Source organism: Anas platyrhynchos, chromosome 7, assembly GCF_047663525.1.
Source record: "Anas platyrhynchos isolate ZD024472 breed Pekin duck chromosome 7, IASCAAS_PekinDuck_T2T, whole genome shotgun sequence".
Lineage (NCBI taxonomy): Eukaryota > Metazoa > Chordata > Aves > Anseriformes > Anatidae > Anas > Anas platyrhynchos.
In genome coordinates, this window is record NC_092593.1 from 35,068,703 (window position 1) to 35,087,073 (window position 18,371).

Sequence of the window (18,371 nt, forward strand, 5' to 3'; positions counted from 1 at the left end):
ATTAGTATTTGTAAAGTTACATTTACTGCTGTACTGTTTCAGATTTATACAGAAGTCTCCCTTTTTGCAGCTGGACTTGGATTCTAAACATTTGACTACTGTATCTAACACATTTTAAAGAAAACATAACAGTGGACATTCTTTTCTGCCAGCTGAAGAAATAAAGATCTCATGTAAAACAAAGTGTTACAAAGTACTCACCAAACTCCTAGAAACAGTTGTTATACACACAGAGGATTCCTGAATCCGTGCTGAATGCAGTCCTCCCCTACCAAGTCACATTGAAGATAATACGTGGGGGTGTGGTGTAAAGCTACAAAGGCAGGATTGCAACCTGATCTTCCTAGAGCCTGTTGATTAATCAGCTAGTCCTCGTTCTTGCTTTTGTAGAGCACATGGGTTTACTCTATGTACAAGTCAGAGCTCTGCAGCAGCGGCAGGGAAGCTTCCTGTTTCAAGTTTTCATATCTGCTCCCAGTTTAAAGCAACTGTGTTCTAAATGGAGCTAGCTAAACTGAAACACAGTTTTAAAGAACAAGAGACAGCCTGTAGAATATTCGCTTCTTTTTACCTTGCAGACTTTAATTCAAAAGGATGCCATAAGCATTACTTATTTAAGATAGAGATGTAGATTACAGTTCTGCTCTTTTTATCAGTTTTTAAATGAAGCCATTCACTCTAGATCTAGGCTGCTTTCATTACAGTACCTGCACCTTGACTACAAAGGCTATTCTGCCTTGAACAAAATACATACACACAACCTAATTATGAACTGTATTAGTATGTGCTAAAACTAACAGTAAGCATCATCACAGTAGCCATCCCTTGCCTCAGCTACTGTATTATAAGACAGAGACATTGTAACTTATGCACATAAAGACAGTAGACCAGAATCCTAGTCCTGGACACCACTTGAAGAGAATTACCCGGGTAATGAATTAAATAGCAACAGAGACAGAAGGAACAGCTGGAGAACAGCAACTTATACAATTAGTAGCTGTAACCAATTGCAATTGTTTCCAAGCAAAGACAAACAGACGAATTAAAGGGAAGATTTATATTCATATGTTCATCAACATCCCGAAAAAAAATGGAAATTTCTCAAAGTCTGTTAACAGGTTTACATGCTCTGAAACAACCAGAAGTGTTCCTGGTAGCTTCTGAGATCTGTCATTCTTGGATTGTAGGAATGTCTGTAATCCATTTCAAGGCAAAGCCAGTAACTATTTGAGTCCGACTATTAACTGGGTCAATAATCAAATGGATTAACTCTCCTGAAATGGACTAGAAGCGCTCAAAATGTAAAGAGGCAGCTTAAATAGTGGGGGTTGGGTTCTGTCATACAGTTCCTAATTACCAACTCTGAGCTCAGATAAAGGGAGGAAGGAGCAAACCATCTCAGGAGACACTAGGTAAGCAAGCAGTCAGTCTCTCATTTATGTGACACCCAAGCCTTTGAAAAACATTTTGGGAGCCCCTGTGTTAGAAATTGGTTTCTGGTAGAACTATCCACCAATTTCTAAGGTAAGATGGACCAAAACAGATGTACTAAGGTTACATCATGATTTAAAGAAATCTGTCTATACACTTGCAATAGGAACAAAACCAATTGGGCTTCCAATAAATGACAGGTATCTTCCTTTTGCTTTTCTTAAAATGTGGATTAACAGAGATTCAAAGTTGCTCCACTATACTAGGCATTTACAGCAGAACTGCATTATTTTCTGTCATATTGGATACTCAGTGGGCTGAATTTACCAGTCAGTACAAACATATTTCTAATGTAGGGACCTGACATGGTCAAAACTTCAATCTCTCTCTCTCTCTTTTTTAATGGGAAATGTTTTTTTTTTTTTTTTTTTTTTTTTTTGTTGTTGTTGTTGTTGTTTTTTTTTTTGTTTTTTGTTTTTTAATGAGGGTGTAAAAAGTTTCTGAAGGTTTATATCAGAATGTATCAGCCTCATTCCTTATTTTTTCTCCAAATTCTTCCTCAAGTCACGCAAATTTGGTGTGCAAAACAGTGAAGAAATTCTGAATGATGTAGTGCACAGACATAAAAAAACAAGACATAAGAAAATGCTGCAGTACTTAAAGATATTTTGTCTTCTTATGGTCAAATAAGTGGAAAATCATATATAAATAAATCTATTTGGGGGGAAATTTATGTGAATGAACCCCCTATTTTGATACAAGTTATACTAAGAAATCTTTGGTTAATATTAATAAAACAGGATAAAAGTAAAAATATCACCATATGTAAGGGAAAAATGATTATCTAAAAGAAAAAGGCAACAATATTTCATTTTAAGATGAATATTTTTGCTATATATTTTGCTAACATCTCTCCAGCTATCACATTCACTTCTCCTAATTTAATAGTCAAGAAGGTCAACATTTGGAATCCTTTTCATTGCAATTTTAACTAAAACATAAAAAAACTGAGATGCAACCAGGAACAGACTTTGAAGATAGAAAAAAAACAAAAACAAGAAACAAAACAAAACAAAAACAAAACAAAACAAAAAAAAACTGTTTTGAACCTGAAGTGGGATCAAAGAATTCTGTTCCTCTCTGACCTGCTGAGGACAATCACACCGACCTCTGCTCCTGTCTTGCTCTGAAGCTTGCTGACAGCTTGAGAAAGTTGTCAATAGCTAAAGATCCACACCACAGGAAAAAGTCCCTACAGTTCTAACAAAGTTTTTTGGTTCCTTTTTAGGAGTTACTTTCAAGATCAACAAGTAGAAATTTCTGCAAAACACAAAAAGTTACTAAAACACTTTTCTAATGTCCTGTGGGAAGTTGACAACCTTTGGAAATGCAGAACTTGCAAATCATAGAGAAATTCACTGACCTAGCTTCTCCTTAAGACATCTCCCAACTGCTGTTTTTATTAAGTTGCTGTTCTGAAGAACCCAGAAATCCTTACTCAAGGAATTTCTAATCTATGATGACATTATCATTACATTCTCTCTTCACATTTATTTACAACATGTGCCACATGAAACAATTGTCACTATAAAGATTACAATTAATAAGATTACTCTTTCATATGACTTCTGAGGTCTACCCACAGAGTCAGGCTCTGGCCAGTTATGTAACAATAGGAACTGCACAAATTGTTGAATCAGTGTGGATAAAGACCACATAGAGTACACACAAACAACAGGTTAGCTACCAAATCCTGCTTGTTTTGCACAGTTTCCACCTGCATGCAGCAAGGGCAATACAAGCCTAATATTCCAGTCCACTTTACTTGCCACTTTGTGCTGACACATTTGGAAATGACTCAGGTTTCAAAGTTAAATGAAAGGCCAGAGAGTATTTATATGACTCTTCTCCTATAGTCAGGAAAGCTTTTACTCAGGGATTACAACCCCAGAACATCACAGATCAGAGCAGAAAAGGACCAGTAGAAAGGCCTGAAGGACAGCAGATAAGCTCAGTGTTATTGAATGTGTTCAAAATCATTCATATCTTCAACAAATTCTGTTAAGAAATCTAACACAGGCACAGTTTATACTGCATTTCTGCCCAGCAAAAATTCTTACACGTCCACTGTTTTATGGCCTCTATACCTCTCTTCAAATCAGTAAACAGATATATAGTGCCAGCAAGACACGGGGAAAATTAGAGACAATGGTTGATAACTAACTCCATAGCTTAAGAGGACTGAGGCAGCACTCTTCTGGAAAGTCTGTTCTCACTTTGAGTTGGTGGTCACACTGAGAGACTGAGAGGGACAGAGGGAAAGACAGTGAGTGAGCTTCAGATTCAATTTTTTTGGTACTCTGCATCTTTGATTTATTTGTACAAAATAGATGGGCTTTAGCAAAATATGTTATACCTAACCACAGTGCTAAATATGTGGTGCTCAGAAACAAAAATGATGCTAAAATGCCCAATCTTGCTATTGGTTTACTGTGATAAAATTGAGATAAAACAGCACAAAAATATATGAGAAGTTTTTTTTTCTGTCTGCTTATATAATATAAATGTATTTATTTATTGAAAACTCTATCATCTTTGAGGCAAGACTGACTACAAAACACAGTCAGAAAAACACAGAAGCATTTGCAAGCTGTTCTTCAGGTCATAACACAAGTGCCTCCCTCAGTGAGGGAGTGACATTGCTTGCACTCTTGGTTAACAGTATAGATGTCTGTGATGTTTTATTGCCCCCTAGTGATAACAATTCATTTTTCCACTGCTTAGTGCTTTACAGATGTCCATAGAAACAAGAGCTTCCTGCCTCCTGCCTTCAACAAACTAAATCATAACTTAATACTTAGTGCTTGTATCAGATGAAGTTCTCAACCTCATAAAGAACCAGACAACAGAATGCTTACAGGAAATGTACCACCAGCATGGTTGGCTTGTCCCAGTGATCTTAAAGGAAAAGCTAAGAAGGAGGGAGCAATTGCTACCGGCATACAGGGCAAAAGCTTCAAAGGTCCTTTTCCTCAGCACAGAAGCTAACACTCAGTGCAAAGTTGTTGCTCTTGCAGAGTTTCTGGAAGGAGAGACTGTTGCCGTTGCCCATGTGGCATGCCACAGCAAAGAATACAAGCTGAGACCATCTACCTACCACGGACTCCACATTTGCAGTATTGGTAGTTGTTACTTTTGTAATTAAGTGCTACATTATCTTACAACTAGTTCATCTGTTTTTCCTCCGAAGTGAATGAGGGATATGCCTGCTTTTTCAGCTGAGGTCACCTACATGAAATGGCATGCAGCTGCAAGGATGCATCCAGGTTAAACAAACAGAAACTTTAGCTATATTCCTTCTAATAAAACTGAGTTTTGCATGTGTCTCAATTATCTGCTTTATTATTTGTATTGTGGTCTTCATAGCATTTCATATTTTAAAGCCACAAAAAAATACCCAAACCAAAATATAAGGAAGACCAGAACCCAGCAGCTGACCCTTAAAAACCTGCCTCTGTAACACATTCATCCTCTTTTCCTCTCTTTTTCTTTCCTGTGATTGACTTCACATTCTTATAAGGAAACTACAGATCTCTTGAGCACTTTCTAAAGACTGAAATCAGAATGCAGAGAAAGAATGACTGCTGATGCTGATAGTAGAACATAGCACTATGAGGAAACTCTGAAAATGCAGGCTATTGTCTCTGTCCTCGCTTCTGTACTCATCTTCAAAGGTAGGCTCTTCAAATGCTACTTGCTGCATTCCGAGATGCCTGGGAGAGAGCACTCTTAACAGGCTAAGGAACATGTATATTTGGGAGGTATGGATACAGTAAAGCTTAATATTACTGAAGTTGACTGATGGAAAGGTAACAACATTTTTAAAGGGGAGAGAGTCTTCAAGTTTCTCAGCTCCCTGGGTTCTTTACATCCAAATTTAGATTATCAAAGATGTCTTATATGTTTTGTTTTCTTCTCTTTAAAAATCAAACATGTAGCAAGGCTAACAAGGGTAAGTTGGATAAACGGTTTTGTTTGTTTGTTTTAGGGGTTGGAAGAGGAAAGGAAGTGAGTGACAGATGAAAGGAAACTGACAATCAAATCCATTTCTTACTGGTTGAAAAGTTTCCCTGCTGAACTACTAAAACTGTTTGAGAAGGAGTGAGGAGTGCATTCAGAATCTGCTTTTTAATTTTTTATTATTTTCCTGGTATTGCTAGTCAAAAGCATTGCCTCTTGCCAAAGGGTAGATGTGACAAACTTTCAAATTTCTTCGTATAGCTGGGCATTTGTTCTTTTTTCTGATACTTATAAATATAATACAAAGTTGTTTTCCAGGAAGCAAACAAACAAAGAACATTTTTTTTTTTTTGAAATAAACAAAAAAAGATTTCCTTTGGAAAACTCTGAGCTGAATCGTAGTTCTTGTTTAGTGAGTACTTCAACAGAATCAGTTTTATGATTAACTACATGAAATGAACTGCCTCATCATGGGCTTCAGTCTCTCAGTATCTTTAGCAAGCTTGGTGGACCAGACTTTGATGAATGCAGTACATATCCTTTTTTTTTTGAGCCAAAAGGTGCATCATGGTAAATTTACTTCTACAGTACTCTGGAAATGACTGTAATAATTTTTAATATTTTTCTTTTTAATATTTCTCCAATTTTCCTATTATTTTAGTCCATACTGCTTTAAACACAGAATGAGAGTAGGCTACACTTCTGAATCTGAGGTTGTATTTCACTTTCAGTAATTTGAGGCAGAGGCCAAGAAGGAATATTAAGTCTTGAGCAAGTAAACACATAAGTACTATTTCATGAACTTTAAGCTCATTCTTAAAATTCTGCTTTCAGTTCTTAGTTTTCCTGTGTATTTCTCCTTACTTATGAGCTTACATAACTCATACTCTCCTTTCTTCATTCATCGATTTCCAACAGTAAAATACTTTGCAACTTGGAGTATTCCTTAAAGCTGAAATCCTTAAAGAATTAGTTTCTATTACTACCTTTTCAAAAACCCCAGGAACAAGGTATTTCTATAGTACAATTACAATAAACAGAACGTATAACATAACATTTCAAGTAATACAGATATTTCAAGTCTGTTCCAACCAAGAACATTTGGATAGCTGAGGTAGTAGGGGGTCAGGTCAGCACCAGATGCCACTCATTTTCAGAGCCAGAAGTTTACATGAGGCTTGAATTTCATTATAAACACACATTGACTTTAATTAAAACTGAATCAGGTATGAAAGGGCGGTATGCATTTTATCAACTTCCTTATACAAGGAAGGTTTCTTAATTCTTTTTGGTCTTTTAATTTCATTCTATTGTTTAATTATCAAAACTTGTATGAAATGTTGTATAATCTCAATAAACAAACTGCCTCACTGGACAAAACAATTGCTTAAAACTAATTTATTCCTCCCTCGGCTCATTAAATATCTAACTCTGAAACAGATATGGGATAACTAAACATTTATGTAAAATTTTCATATTACTTATTTATCATGTTTTGCATTCTCATGGAGTATCTGTTTATCCTCAATCAGTCCAGTATTTCTCTAAGGATCTCAGTAAATATGCCTCCCTTTCCATCCATGCCTTTCAGCATGCTGTCCAAATGCAGATCAAGTCTAGAACTACCTGGCTTAGTCACTGGGTGTCACTGTTGCAGCGCTAAGAGCTTAGGTATTTTATTGGTAAACAGGAGGCAAATATATTTCTACCTTTTTTACCTCTCCATTTTTATTTATTTTTAAATGTCATTTTAAAGGGTCTTATTCGTACTCTGGTTGAAATCAGTATTAGTTTTACTATGGATAGAGTATTTAGATTTATTATATGGCCTGAACACTTCTGTGCTGTGAGTTGAAGAAAAGAGACTACTAGTTGGGATTTCATTTAATTTCAAATCTACTTCTATTTTAGTTAAAAAACACGGGCTGTTTCCATCTCTCATTTAAATGAAACAAAGTGAAACAAAACACTGAACCTGGGTTTAGATAGATGACCAAGAACAAGCATTATTCCCTGTTCCTTGGATTTTTTTTATTCCCCCTGGAAAGTTATGAGCATGCCTGTACATTCTTAATCTTATGAACAGAAATGAACATTATTTTCTCTATGGTGAATCTGACCAGAAGCCACTACAGATAGTCCTATGAACATAAGCTAAGTCTTTTTCTATGGCATTTTACTTTTATGTTTTTAAACACCGGCCTCTCATAGCCTGTGAGGTTGAATTCTCCTGTACACGATGGCTGGGAAATAAATAAAGAAGGTACAAGAGATGCTCAGACCATGACATAAGGAGCAACAACAGGAGTTTCACAATATGCTTTCAGAAAAGTATTTTGGGAGGATGAGTAATTGAAGGAGATGGCAACTGAGGACATGGTGAGCTGCTGCCAGCTCTGGGAAGTCTGAGCAGCTAGTAACGATGCATCCACTAAACAGGCCTGCCAAGCCTGTATCCGCCCCTCAGCCCTTGCTGCTGCAGTGTCAAACTGGCTTCCTTCTGTTCGCCCCACCTCAAACATGGGGCCATTGCTCTCTTGCCAAGACTGGCTCTTAGCATACCTGCCCTGGTTGTTATTTCTGTGTTCTACCACCTGCTCACTCCTAATGCCTGCACCAGCTACAGAAAGACAATTCAAGCAATTGAGCAGGAAACTGGTTTCTGAACCCTACTGGGCTGCTAAAAAGAAAACAAAGCACTGCCAACAACTGCTATGATAAAGTCTTGCACTCCCTAGGCCAGGCCACTTCCTCCCCACCTCACTGCCTTGCAGACAGCCAAGTGTGTATTTGAAGAGGAAAAGGTTTCTTTGGGAGACAGAGAAAGGACAAAAGATGTTTGGCAAACACTGCATACGCCTTGGCGGCTGTCTTCAGCTGCTATCCAGTATCTAAGACAACAACTTTGAGCTCAACAAGCTCCTGAAGTGTTCTCATGAGAAGTCAACAGAACACAGAAAACAACCAGTTGTTCCTGTGTGACAGTCTTATTGGAGTGCACTCACTTTCCAGAGGATGGAGGACAATTATTTACACAGCAATCGTAACTCCTAGGAGGCATAGAACAATTGCCTGCCCTTTGCCATGGTTGCGCTCTCCAAGAAGCTAGGGACCATTAATGCTTGTCAGATGACAGAACATTAATCCATCTTCAGCAAAGTTCATACTGACTAGCTGTGAGACAAAAATCTTATTTTCCCAGTATTATTTCTACTTTCCCACCCAACAGAGAATAAGTAATAAATAACGAGCAGATTAGACATCAGTAAGATGTCTAAATATCAGAGTTCTTATATCTTAGGAGAGACAGGTAATTAAAAGGAAAATGGACAAAATTCCCATCAGATAAAGAAAGCATGCAATTATGCAAATGGAAAACCTGAACAGCTCCAACCCAAAATTTTAAAAATATTTATAATGCAACCTAATCAATAAGCATATAGAACTCCCCAAATTGTTTACAGCTTTGGATTTTGTTGCATAACAAAAGTAGACAAAGTTCATCAGTGTTTCGTTTAGTCACAGACTGGACCAATTAACAGCTTTGCCAAGAGACCATGAAACACTGGCAGCATCACAGGATTTCAAACTGCAGTCAGCTCACAACCTGACCATTTAAACTGGTTTTGCTATTGAAGTCTGGTGAACCTCAAAATCCAGTAAAATGAGATTTTTAAAGAATCTATTTGACACAAGTTTTGGAACTACAAGCAATTATTCAATTGTGAGAAAGAGGCACAATCTGTCAAATCAGCCACAATATACCTTAAAATCACCTGGAACTTTTGCTGTTATTGTTCTAGTTCCATATTTGAAAGGTATCTACATGTAGAACAGTGGGAAGCTTCTATGTATTTACAGAAGTTAGATCAATCACATATGCCACTACACAATAATATAAATCAAGTCTATATGTAATTCCTCTTCTCCATCCCGAGTAAGTGATTCCCCTTACTGGACCACATTGTAATAGCTCTGAGATCTCTGAAGTCAGGTCACTGTGTTTCTGGTTAGATACTAGTTTCACACATGTCAGTAACGCTATTTTTTATTTTATTTTTTTTCAATAATAATAAAAAAGAAATCTATCAAAAGGAAAAGTCTCTGCCTCAAGAAGAAGGGAAGTACTTGATTAAAACTGCAAAAAGCATAGCATGTTCAAAGTTCAGTATCACAATGTTTCAAAGCTACTCAATCAAGAGAAGACCATGTCAAACATGAAGTATTTTGCACAGTGTAATACTGAAAACTGATGATGCAATACTAATAAATTGTGTGTCACAGGTCCTGTGACACCAGTCTAGACAGGAGACCCCATACAAACTCATTAGGTAAGAGCTACCTTAGATGACTGCTATACATCAAGTTATTCATTGGTAATGCCATTTGTTCCTTTCCTTAGTAGGGAAATGACTTCAGCTAATACACAGGGTTCAAAACATCTCTTACGTGCAAGAGTTTCATGGCGCACAAACAAAAATGCAAAAAATAAAAAAGATCCTTTGCAAGATTGCCTGTCTCAGGAGGTAGGAAATGGAACATGTAATGCCTTTCACAAGAGTTTTCCATTTTGGCTTAATCTTTTCAAAATGAAGAATAAACATCTGGGATGCTGACCAGCCAAAATCACTTAAGCATATGCCTAATTCTAAACACATGAGTAATAACACTGCAATAAGGAAGCATTTTTACAATGCAGAAAAAATATTTCTCAGGATGCTACATTAAATTGTACTTACTACTGCATTTTTATCTCATTAGCAAGTTTAGACACGTTCCACTGGTTGGTAACTAGATAAATGATTCAACCGAAACTCTATCCATAATAGGAATGAATTAATTTAATGCCAGTGAGTTCATACAAAATATTTACTACCAGTGCTACCAGAGAAGAAGTCATATTGGAGGAAGTAGGAAATTGAGATTAAGATTTACTGAAGATTGACAATATAATGATGCTGTATCAATAACCAGAAAAAATAGTATTTATAAGTTATTCATAAGGAGTACGTACTTCCCTTGGTACAGCATAATTCAACACAGCTGTTCAGAGTACTCACAGAATTTGTATTTACAATATGTGGAAATTTGTATGGTTTCTATGGAAAAATCCAAATTCATTTTCTGTAAAATACTAGTTAGCTGAGGGGCAAATTTTTAAATGACAACTCCCACTGAAATATTTCATTCATATAAACAGTTTTTTAATAATCACTATGAAAGACAGTATAAATTAAAATTTATCATACCATCATACTTTTGCACATTTCTCTGAACCAAACCTACAAGTGGTATTTACTGATGAGATTTCCTTTTGATGCTTATTTTGTAAGGCTTTGTGATAATGCATCTTTTCATTAAACATCATCATGAAGCTGGATCAAGGGTTGAAGTCTCCCTCCACCTTTCCTGAATTAGTTCATTTTATTAAGAAAACATGCAGAGGAGGAGGATTTTTTATAAAGCTTGGGTACCGTATGGAAAGAAGATTAAAAATTACTCTGTATTTCCCTTTGATCCTCTGCAATCTCTTTCCAGTACCATACAAATCTCCTCTAGATTCTGGCACAAACTTGACAGCTTATTTGATTTCTTTACAGCATGAGGGATAACAGGGGTCATAGTTTTTGCGTCCTTACTTTACAAGGTAACAAAACCTGCCCAAAGCCAAGATACAATAATACACACAGTCTGTTCTAATACAGTGGATAATTATTCTAAAGTAAGCATATACATTTATTTCACAGAATGATGCTTGTAAAAGCAAGTTACAACTGCTTGCACCTATGTTTCAAGGAAGTTCTTGATACCAACTACTTGCAGTGACTCAAACAGAGAACCGATTTCCTGCTAATAGCTACACTTAAGAAGAACAAAGATTTCCAACAGTCAACAGAGTACTCTGTTGGACCAAAGAAAAAATTTGAATTTTGCAGGGATAGTCCAAGTTCTTAATCCTAGTGGAAACCTGGATTTCTTTCCCCTGAGATAGTGGTGAGTATGCCTTTTCTCCAAATGTGACATGAGGTGAGGAAGACAGGAGGCCAAGTGAATAAGCACATGAACTCTGAATCAAGGTCATTGCAACCTGGTTGCCTTTTTGATATTTCAGCTGCTTAAGAATTACCTAAGAAGAAGAAAAAAAACAAACAAACAAACAAAAAAAAAACACAAAACAATGCTATCGGGTGAGGTGGTGATTGTCATTTACAACCAGAATATGTTATGAGCATGTTTTGCCATTCAATGATAATCTTCACAACTGCTTGTGTTGTGTATTAAGTTTATCTTAACACTGCAAGTGTTTCATGAGGATTTACAATCCATTGTTTTAATGGAAAACCATCATGCTGGCACTGTGTAAATAAAGCATATACTGACCTCACACATGCCACAAGTAGCTATTCTATTGCTGTGCCTCCCATAAGTAAAAGATACATGAGAGAGTTCAGAGAACATGTATTGTAGTAGACCAAAACAACAACAAAAAAAAATAATGATTTGGATTTGGGTGTATAATAACTGCTAATGAAAACCGTATCTGCTGCTAATCTGGTATTTATGCTGCTGCTGTTTATGGCATGCATTAAGGAGTATTTAGTACAGCTAATGACAAAGCAAAAATAAAACAATTAATTGAATTGTTTTGTAACCTGCATATTTCAATTAACGATAATAAAAAATAAAAATAAAAAATGCAATATACCACTGAAGTCGTGGTTTCTTTGCAAATAATAGGCCATTTCTTACTGGAAAAGAAAAAAAAAAAAAACAACAACAAAAGCAAACAAACAAAAATCAACTTCCTTTAAGCTGAATGATTTAGGAAAAACAGTAAAGAAAAATGCTGGCAAACTTTTTGTGAGTCATTTTGTACTATCAAAATCAAACTATTCTATTCAAAAAACTTGTAAAATTTTGCCAATGAGTGATATTTCTAACACTTTCTTATTACAAACACAATAGTGTAAAATAGAGCTTTCTCAGTAAGTATTCTATGACATTTTTATTGTTTTAAAAATATGAATAACATTAGTTATATAACCAGCGATGATTTGATGTGATTTTACACTAAAAGCAAAGGATATCAGTGTTGCATTTTACTACTCAGTAGCATACTAAAAAAAAAAAAAAAAAAAAAAAAAAACACAAAAAAACTAATTCATATTTGATTGTAAGTAGCCTGTAGATTTTGCAGATGCTAAATGCCTAATCACATTATTTGTCTGGACTGCTGCTTTGTCAGGCAGTATATGTGACATTCTGAAAAGCATGGTCTAGCTTGCAACTGACACTTCAGATCAGATCTGAACTCACATCAGATCATGATGAGGGTTGGAACTGAATGAACTTCAAGGTCCTCTCCAACTCAAACTATCCTATGATTCTATGAGTCCTGCAGAAGGGGACCAAGTAAACTTTACTTGCATATAAGCATAGGAATCTTGTAACTCTGCTGCTGTATCCATTTAATTTATCTGCTCCACAAAGCATAATGATGGATGATTTAATCATAAGTGTCCCAAGGAACAAACTTTCATCTCATTTTTATTCACTTACTGATGAACCAACAAGAAAATATGTAGAGTGTGGATGCTTAATAAAAAAGAATCCTGAACGGGAGACAGACTCAGAATGGGCTTATATACTGAAAAGTAAGATAAGAAAAAGGAAGTTTTCGGGACTTGTTCCTTGTATGCATATAGAACAATGCTCATTCAGGCAACAAGCATTTTTAAAATTCAAGGTTTTTCTTCATTTCTGTTAGTATAGTGCAGAGTATGTAAGACGAGGTCAAATTTAACAAGAAACAAGACAAAGCAACCTTTGGAGTAATTAGTCATTCACAAGGAAAATACTTTGTAAACATTTGCACAAGAACATATACAATTTAATCATTTCCTTATCTTCTACTTGACGATCAAGTCCATTAGTTCATTCAGTGGTACTGGTCAGGATGCATTTTTCCAGGTTATGTCAAAATTTTAGAAATAATGAAGAACACAGGCATTATCATGACTGACTTGTTCTGTTGTTTAAAACAACTTGCTGGTTTTTGAACTGTGTTTTTTGGACACAAATTACAAGCAGGTGGGTAGGCCAGCTGGAAAGAAGGAAAAAAATAAAGCAGAAAGTTGCAATTGCCCAGAGCATGAGAGACATGTAAAGATGAATCCCTAGGGAGTTTTTGTATGTATTTTTGGAAATAAAAATGTTCATGCTAAGTTAGGTCCCCAGTAAACAGTATTTTTTTCCAAAAATTATTTTTTTTTTTGCTAAACATTGTTGGTTTACTCTCAAAAGAAGATCCTTACATTTTTTACAGAGAAGATTCACATTCAACTTTCTTATCAAAATCTCTCAACTATCAAACTTTTGCTTACCAGAGACAATAGGAAAATGATTAACCAACTATCTGTGTGAATAATTGGCTGCCAGTTCTTTCTGCTTGTTGAATTAAGGGAATAATGAATTAGGTAATTTATTGAGGAAATACCTTGGCTGGGCATCAGGCATATCAAGGGGCATGTGCTTAATGCCAAACTGGAAAACAGTTTCTTGGTGATTGATTACTGCTTTTTGGTAAAAAGCATGAGACTTCACAGTGGTGAATTTAGTTACTTGCTAGTTAGTTTGAAGAAGACTTTGTGAATATGGTTGTAGTTTTTATTAGGAGAAAAATTAATGTTCTAAAATTGTATTTCTTTCTTCATCAGTCAACCATGTCTTCAAAAAAAAAAAAACAAAACAGAAAGGCACTGCAGCTCTGCAGTACACAGCATGGAGGACAACCACCCTAGGACTCTCCTCCTAGTTTGCCCATGTATCTTTTCCCCTTTGTGCTAAGGTCTGCAAAGTGTTGAGAGAAAAAAAAAAATTACTTTTTATTTCAAAATGGACCTGAAAACCGTCTGCTCAGCGTAGCTTTCTCATAAGAAAAATGAAGCCCTGCTCTACTAGAATATATACATCTAAAGTTAAACAGGAGTGTACGTTATTGAAGACAGAATAGGATAAAAATAGTAATTGTGGTTTTACTCACTGTCTGATATACGCAGAGGTTCTCTGATGTACTTTGATTTTCCAAAAGAATCAAAAAAAAACAACAAAACAACAACAAACAAACCACAAAGATGTTTTCTCAGATTTACTTTAAAAGGTTGCTTAACACAGCAAATATTCTGTATGCATGGTACCAATCAATAGCTGTAGAATAGTCACTTCTTCACTGAGTACATCTATTTTTGTAAAGTACACATATGAAAAAACACACTGAAACTCCACTGTTACAGTGGCTACTTGTGCGAACATCTCTATTCCCCCAAAACAAGAGGAGTTTAAGTGGAACTCTGAATATTTACCACCTCAAAGGCATGGAGATACTCCAGCATCAAGAGTCTATCAAGAAAAAGACAACCTTTGTTTGGCATGACCTATTTCCTAGGATAAGCAATAGATAAACAAACCTCACTGTAATTTCTACAGTAAGAATATCAAGGGATGCTTAACTTCATACTAGAACTGAGTCACTTCTGACAAGTGAGAAGATGTGATGGAGGAAGAAACTTATCTGATGGCTAAGTCTTTACCTTCTCTTCGCACAGGCATTTTTTGGTGGTTGTGGTTTGGGTGGTCGGCTTGTTTTGATTTATTTATTTATTTTTAAGTCTGAATTACAGCCATCTAAATTCCTTGGACAGGATGGACAGTAAGTCAGGTCTTAAGATCTTACACTGAGAAAACATCCGTAAGATATACACTTCATTGTATCTAAGCAGCAGATAGTTCACTATGCCATTATGCTAGAATTCATTTTAAAATGAACAACATCAATAAACCACAATGAACTCAGGTGTTCAGATGTTAAAGCCTTGCAGGGATAATACAAGGGCTTTGAAAAATTGTGAATCAGTTCAGGACTTCTGAATAACCAAACATTACTATGATTGATTTCAGCAAGATATAGTCATTTAAGTATGAGAACAAGCTATTCCAGCTGGTAATATGAAGTTTTACAAGACAAAATAAGCAAGAAAAATCAGAGAAGAAAATAAGCATTGATATCAGAGTAAGTATAAAGTATAACAACGTAGGAATTAAGTTAGCCTGTCAGTATTGTTTAATTCTGTGAAAGTGCATCATGGATTTTCTTTGCATGAACAGGATTCAAAAGCAAGAACTGCACCATAGGCTTTCAAACAGCATGTGACGTGAAAATTAAAGTCATTAATAAGCAATTTTATTCAGAGACAAAATGTGATATAAATGAAAACAGTCTCCAGCAAAGAAAGTCAACTACCACCACGCAGAAGGTGAGCCCATGCACTGCTTTCTGCATGCCTAATGAGAAAGGCCAATCTGAAGGCCAAGGAGTTGAATAACTCTTGTGCCCCAAAGGTCTGAAGCAAACTAGAAGGAACATTCATAACACAAGCCTTGACAACTGCAGCAGAGCTTTACAGATTTTCTTTCAATGGAATAATAAGTTGTTCATTTCCACAAACTCCACAAGTCTATACAAATATGCGCATTCTATTTCAGCAATGCACAGCAGAGAACTAGGCCCACATTCCCTAAATGTTTTTTTATTTTTATTTTATTTTAAACAAAGGATGTCTGAACAGTGTGCTCACATCGCTGGCTATTTATGAAGAACCACATTCTTGACAAACGACCAAGCTAAAAGTTAATTTTCTTTAACCCTTTGCTGAAGCCTTTACACACTTTTTAAAAACATGTGCTGTGAACTTCAGTAAACATCACATTTATGAAGCCCAGTCTCACTGGTTGGTCCTGGTCACTGTTAATGAGAGCCAATTACTCAAATCAGTGTTGTAGCAGTTTCATTGTCTGCTATGAACCAAGCAACATTTTTATACTATGACCAGAAAGAAATGTTTTAATTACAAGAGACTTAATTACAGACAAACAAGTCTACGATCAAACAACAAAGAAAGAAAAAACATTGCTTGCCTGAGAAATGGGAAGATGCTAACAAATCCTGCTGACACAATGCATGAGCTTGCTATTTGGAAGTGCGATATCTTAAAATATTTCTATGTCTCTTAGTAGTCTAAAAGCCATGGTAAGTTCTACAATGCAGCAAGTATTTTAAAAGTCTCAGTAATACTGAGGCATCAAACCAGTAGCATAACAGTCTACTTTCTGGCCAAGACTCCAACACTCGTCTTAGGTTCCTGGACTACCGTACAGGGTTTATAACTTAGGTCAGATCCTACAATGGCTCCCCAGTGGGACCTTTCCTTCTCCACCCACAGAAGCATCGGCTCTGAATAGGTACCTGTCCTGGTTTCAGCTAGGACAGAGTTAATTTTCTTCCTAGTACCTGGTAGGACGCTATGTTTTGGCTTAGGGTGAGAAGAGTGCTGATAACATGCTGATGTTTTAATTGTTGCAGAGCAGTGCTTACACCAAGCCAAGGACGTTTCAGCTTCTCACTCTGTCCTGCCAACTGGCAGGCTGGGGGTGCAGCAAGAGCTGGGAGGGGTCAGACCCAGAACAGCTGACCCAAACTGGCCAAAGGGGTATTCCATCCCATCTGGGGTCATGCTAAACAATACATAAGAGGCTATCCGGTGGGGGATAATGGCTAACCGGTGGGGGACGGCCAGACTGCTAAGGGTTAGGCTAGGAATTGGTCAGCGGGTAGTGAGCAATTGCATTGTGCATCACTTGTTTGTACACGTTATTAGTAGTAGTACTATTATCATCATTATTGTTTTTATGATTATTATTGTTGTTATTATTTTTCTGTCTTAATAAACTGTCTTTATCTCAACTCACAGGCTTCACTTTCCCGTTTCTCTCCCCCATCCCAGAGAGGGACGGGGGAGGGTGAGCAAATGGCTGTGTGGTGTTTAGCTGCCAGCCGGATTAAACCACAACAGTACCAGAGTTTAATTGAAATGGAATACTTCTGGTTTCAGTTTAAAAAGTGTCATCGTCTCACTGGTGAATAATTGTCTTTTTTATTCTTGGTGCTGGAGTGACCATTTAGCTGCCCCATTGCCATGTGCCCTCAGCCGGATTGTCAACTCTGTCAGACATTAGCACTCATCCCCTAAAAAGCAATAGCTGCTAATTCTTCCTTTAAATTTCAGGGAATAATTTGACTGCTTACCTACTTTTGTTTCTTCCTTTCTCCACTCTCTTCAATACATTTCTAAACCTGCATTTTTCTTATAGAAGCTCAAATAACACAACTGACTCTTTTATCCAAAGATTAGAGCGAAATACAACAACAAGAGCACAGAAGTAAAATATTTCTCAAAATAAATGATCTTGTTATATGATGCTGGAAGAACATGCACTACGACTACATGTACTACAAAGCATGAAGTTCTGCTGAGATGCTTCCTTGAAGAGATGGCAAATGTCTGTTACAATTTTATCTTCCCCAAAATTTCTATTAAAGCTGGCAATACAGTAGAAAAACGTATCATGTGGTTGACTTAGTGCCAATGGAAATCCAGATCCTCATAAGAAAATTTCAGAATAGCTTATAACATAGTATGTTTAACCAGTTTAACTACAGTTTATCAGAAAGCAAGACCAACACTTCACCAGATGCAATGACAGAGAGCAACAGTATCATTTAACCATAGATTGAAAAGTAAATTTTTTTCTTGAAAACTGTTGGGATAAGGAAACACTGGGTTAATAGTCAGATTATTTTTGAGGGGAGTTAAGCATATTTTTACATTTCAGTAATCCACCAAAAGTCATGGAAGTAGCACACAAAAACTTGAGCAAATGTGATGTTCATAAAACTTATGAATAACATAATAAATAACAAGCCTGGAATATTTGGAACTGGAATAAAGGTGGTTCTTTAGGAAACAAGAAGGATGGTAAAAACAAAGAATTTCTTCCAGCTTATATCCACAAAATGAATTTAT

The 18,371-nt window shown here is 36.3% G+C and overlaps 1 protein-coding gene across 9 annotated transcripts in view; it reads right to left on the bottom strand.

The window, feature by feature from the left end:
- The window catches only part of TFPI (tissue factor pathway inhibitor), a 75,605-nt gene that overhangs the window by 40,403 nt on the left and 16,831 nt on the right, over positions 1-18,371 (bottom strand). The window contains exon 1 of one of the 9 annotated variants that reach the window (XM_038181890.2): positions 202-472. The exons of 5 other annotated variants lie outside the window; for them this stretch is intronic. The gene's annotated coding sequence lies outside the window, so the exon portion shown is untranslated. Of the gene's footprint in view, positions 1-201; positions 473-18,371 lie in introns of those variants that run through there. 3 more of the 9 variants (XM_038181889.2, XM_038181883.2, XM_038181888.2) reach the window with 3 other exon arrangements.